The sequence below is a fragment of the Nycticebus coucang genome, chromosome 20 (assembly GCF_027406575.1).
Source record: "Nycticebus coucang isolate mNycCou1 chromosome 20, mNycCou1.pri, whole genome shotgun sequence".
NCBI lineage: Eukaryota > Metazoa > Chordata > Mammalia > Primates > Lorisidae > Nycticebus > Nycticebus coucang.
Genome location: NC_069799.1, coordinates 12038 through 17133, shown reverse-complemented (window position 1 = coordinate 17133; position 5096 = coordinate 12038). Strand labels below are relative to the sequence as shown.

The following is a 5096-nucleotide window of genomic DNA, read 5'->3' as shown; positions in this document are numbered from 1 at the left end:
AGTATTCCTCAAGGGTGGGGGACAGGACAGGTTAATTAAGGTCACTTAAATCTTCATCTTTTACAGCAGATCAGAACCCAGATGGCTGACTTTCTGCAGGATTTCTGGTAGGAATCCAGTAGAGCTGGTTTCAAGGTTCACATCAACTAACAGCTGTAACTTTCTTCTATCCAGAAGTTGTGATCCACATAAAGTCCACAATGAGTGCAGCAAATCTGAGGTAGTCAACCCTTACAAAGGCTCAGTATCTGAACATAAAAAGATTTTGAAATGACCACTGGCTGCAGGTTTTGGTTTTTTGTATTTGCAGAGTAATTATGAAAGAACACTGTGGAAGAATCTAGTTCACACATTTATATAACAATGAAAATTCCCCTAAATCCAATATACATAAAGAGCAGTTCTGACACTTTAAACTTCCATAGTGCAACAGAGCTGGTCACTTAAATCAAGTGGTCTGCATCAGGTGCTGTGGATCCAGCAGAGATCAGATGATGAATGGCTGTTCATGGTAGAGAGCTGTGGTCTAGACACCTTAGAAGGGTTAGCAAAGACCATTCCTTAATTGTACTGTGTGTGGCTGCTTTTCTGATTTTCAAGCACAGCATACTGGTTGTCTAGCTGAAGTTTAAGTGCCTGGTTTTTCGAAACCTCATCCCTACCTCTATTTTTGTGTCTTACTACTTCAAAGCTCTTCTCCATTTCTTTATCCTTCCGGCTTTCTACATGCTTGGCAGTTGACTGCAGGGATGGGAACTGCGTATCGCTGTATATTTCTGGTGATCCTTGTGGTGTTTTTCTTGTTGTGGTTAACCTGGCCCCAGGAGGCCTATACACCCACTAGTCATTGCCGGTTCTGGGGTTTCTGTAACAATTACTGGAGCAGGAGGTGCCTGAACCGGAGCAGTTTTATTCCAGGGACCTGAAGATTTCTCCATACCACCACCACCTCCTCCACCTTCTTCCCAATTATCACCTGGATCTTCTCTCTTTTCATTATCATCTTCTTCTTTTTCACTTATTTGCATTGCCTGAACTCTGAGGCCACTGTAATCAACCTCTTTTTGCTCAAATTCTTTCCATTCATCTTCTTCCTTCGTCACAGCCTTGGTGGCCGCCCCTGGGCCCGCGGCCCCAGCGCTCGCGCCCGGCGCTCCCGGTCCCGCCGTCTCCCGACCGGGGCCCCGCACCCGCCTCGCCCGCGGCTCCGCTGCTCCCGCCGGAGCTCCCTGCTGCGCCCGCGGATCTCGCCGCCTGGCTGCTCCGCTCCTTCTTCTTTTTCTTGTCCCTCTTGGCAAAGAAGTTGTCTAGGCTCAGCTCCTCCCTCTCGGCCATTGCTGCGGTCTCCTCGGCCCGGATGGGTGGGGTCGGCGGCGTGCTCTGCCCGCGGGTCTCGGAGCTCGGGGTCGAGGCCGGCTCTGCGCTCACGCTGCCCGGCACGGCGACGCCTCAGCCTCGCGGGGTCGCCGAGGTGCGGCTCCCCCCCGCGTGCTGGCGAACGGTGGTACGGTCCGCCGGGGATATCGCGCGCAGCTGCCGCCGCCGGAGCCCGCCAGGGATGCCGCTGCTGCCGCGACGGCGGTGCAGGGTCCCACTCGCCCCACAGCCAGAGAGGAAAAGGGACGCGCCGGCCAGAGGCTCCGGAGAGAGTGCTCGACTAGTGGCGGCGCGTGCAGGAGGAAGCTGTGGCTTGACTTTTCATTTGATTAAATGCCTTTTGAAGAGCTAACGTTTTTAATTTTGGTGCAGTTTGTCCATTTATTTTCTTCTACACAGTTCATGCCTTTTTTGTCCTACTTAAGAACTCTTTGCCAAGCACAAGGCTACAAGATAGATTTTCTAACTTGTCATCTGGAAGTTTTATAATTTTAGGTCTTTGTTATAGTTCACAGGAATTATTCTTTATAGTGTGTGGTAAGAGCAGAGGTTCATTTTGTATCCTTATGAATTTCCAGTTGTTCCAGTCTGCCTATCTCCATTGAATTACCCTCGCGACTTTGTCAAAATTCATATTGCCATATATTAGAACTGCAGGACCAGCCCAAGCCTACTCTGTTGCTAACACAATGTCAAGTTACCTTGTAGGTATCATAGAGCCAAAACTATTACATGTAGTCTGAGCATGTGCAATAAAAAAAGCTTTGACCTGTAATAATACCTGGGACCATTTCTTCCCTGTGGAATCAAGAAGACCAGGATATTATCCAAACATGAATGCCAGAACCCTATCAGAGGTGAGGAGTCTGTTGGCAGAGAAAATCCGGGGCTAAAATCCTCCTCACCATAGTTTACCATGAATGACTGAGTTTGAAGTTCTCCAATCAGACCATCCTAAGCCAGCATGCCTAATACTTACCCTGGCCCTTTGACCCTTCAAAACTTGTCTCAGACTCCAACCTAGGGAGGTAGGTTGAGCAATGCCTTTCCATCTCCTTACTGGTTAGCCTCACAATAAAGCCTGTCTTTGTTCGTTTTGTTTAGCAGGCCCTGGCCGGGTTGGAACTGGCTACCCCGATTGCACGCGGCTGGCACTCTTACAACCGAGCTACAGGCGTCCAGCTGAAGCCTGTCTTTTCTCAATAACTGATGCCAGCATTTTAGTTTCTATGGGCATTGAGCAGTCAGCCCATTGTTCTACAATAATTTTATTGGATTTATTTCTCTGTGTTCTGAGACATAGCTGAATGGAACACATAAAGATCAGTATCACACTGTTTTATCTAATGTAGATTCAAAGAAAGTCTTGAAATCCGTTCATAGAAGTGCTCCAACAAACAGTATCCTTTTTCAATGATGTTTTGACCATTCTAGGTCCTTTGCTTTTTCATATACATGTTAAGAGTAGTTTGTCAATTTCTACAAAATGGACCGCAGGGATTTTGATTCCAATTGCATTAAATTAGATCAATTTAGAAGAATGACACGGTTCTTCTGTCCATGAACATTATCTCTCTCATCATTAGTTTCAATCTTCTTTAATTTCCTTCAACAACATCTTATAGTTTTCAGTGTACATCAAACATATTTTGTTTAATTTATCCTGAAATCCTTTTTGATATTGCAAATGGTACCAATTCAAATTTAAATGTATGATTGTTGTGAGTATATAAAAATGCAATTAATTTTATATACTTACCTGGAATCCCTTATTTTTTTTATATTTGCTTAATAGTTCTAGTAGGTTTCTTTTGTAAATCTTTAGAATCTTCTGTGTAGGTGATTATGTAGTCTACAAAGAAAACAGTTTTATACCTTCCTTTCTAATTTGTACACCTTTTAAAATTTCCTTGTTGTATGGGCTAGTACCTTCAGTACAGTATTGAATAGAAGTGATGAGAGGCATTATTGCCTTGTTACTGATATTAGTAAAAAAGTACTCAGTCATTCACCATTAAGTATAAGGTTAGCTGTTTATAGGCTGTATCTGGTCAAAAAAGTTTCCTCTAATGCTAGTTTGCTAAGAGTATTTATCATGCATGAGTGGGTATTGAATTTTGTCAAATTTCTTTTCTGTCTTGGCTGAGGCAATTACATAGTTTTTCTTCTCCATTAATATTGTGAAATATAATTAAATTTCCAGTGCCTTTTTGGGCTAAACCCAATAGTCATGAGGTATTATCCTTTCTATATTTTGTTGGATGTGTTTTATATGTTCAAATCTGTAAGGGATTTTTATGTCTATGCTCATGAAAGAGTATTCTTTTCCTTTAATGTCTTTGTCTGCTTTTAGTATTAGGGTAATGCTGGTATCATAAAACTAATTGGGAAGTGTTTCCTCTTCCCCTGTTTTCTGAATGAATGTGTGAAAGATTTGGTACTATTTCTTCCTTAACTGTTTAGTACAATTCACTCCAGAAGTCAGGTGCCTGGAGAGCCCTAATATCCTAATATGTTAGGATTACCCTTTCATTTAAAATTCAAATAGCATAAATTTGGCCCTTCACTCCATTGATTAAGGAAACCAAAGTCCAGTCTGCTGGGGCTTGTATTTCTGCCAGCCACCTCACATTCCAGTGCCCTTGTGGAATTCTCTACTTCTGTTCTACATCTGTCCTCAGATGATTCCTGCCCACATCAGCACCCAGTGTGGACTTGCCTCTTAGTCTTTGATTTCCCAAAGTACCACTAACACAAGGCTTCTGTGCATGGTGTGGGGCAACAGTAGGTATGTAAAGAATAGCTTACAGTTCGTTTCTTATGGTTAAAGGAAAATGATCAGAGTGTGCATTCACAAATCGTGGTTTATTGCCATGCAAAGATCTTCTTCTTTTTCCCCAGTGATTAAAGAAGGGAGTTCACTCCAGGTTCGCATCACAGCAAAACATTTATCACTTGGGTAAACAAACTATGCAAGTGTTTGAAATCATTTTGAAGCCACATTGCCCATTTCCCATTGTAGTTACATCGGTCCATAAATTTGCTTTGTAGCCATGACATCCTCGTCACACCTCCTCAGCTACAATTAGAAAGGAGCTCTTGGATGGGCTATTTTTAGCCAAAATAATTATATCTACATTTAAAATGGTTCTTGGAACATAGCACTAAATATAAGTATTCAATGAATTAATGAATCCCTTAACATTCAGAATTTTCAGTAAATTTTTCAGCAGTGTGCCAAACTCAAAACTCTATAGACACATTCCAAATATAAAATATACATCCACATAACACAAAAACCTATTAAAATTAACTTGTTTTGTTTGTTTTTTCAAACTTCAGTATGTCTTTCATACTTTCAGTGTTTATTAGAGGTACGGTATTTTAAAAAATATTTATTGCTTTAAATATTCACTTTATTTTAACTTAATTAACTTATTCATTTTTTTAATTTTGAGACAGAGTCTCAGTATGTTGCCTTCAGTAGAGTGCTGTGGTGTCACAGCTCACAGCAACCTGCAACTCTTGGGCTTAGGCGATTCTCTTGCCTCAGCCTTCCAACTAGCTGGGACTACAGGCACCTGCCACAATACCTGGCTATTTTTTTTTGTTGAGGTATTAGTTGTCATTATTTAGCAGGTCCAGGCCAGTTCGAACCCGCCATCCCCAGTGTATGTGGCCAGCACCCTAACCACTGACCCATGGGCGCTGAGCCTAAT

General features: G+C 42.4%; 1 pseudogene across 1 annotated transcript; it reads right to left on the bottom strand.

Moving 5' to 3' along the window:
* Positions 1 to 282: 282 nt before the first annotated feature.
* LOC128572297 (protein CDV3 homolog) lies at positions 283 to 1417 on the bottom strand (annotated as a pseudogene). The gene has a single exon (XR_008376161.1). The product of XR_008376161.1 is annotated as a protein CDV3 homolog (transcript).
* Between the last annotated feature and the right edge of the window lie 3679 nt (positions 1418 to 5096).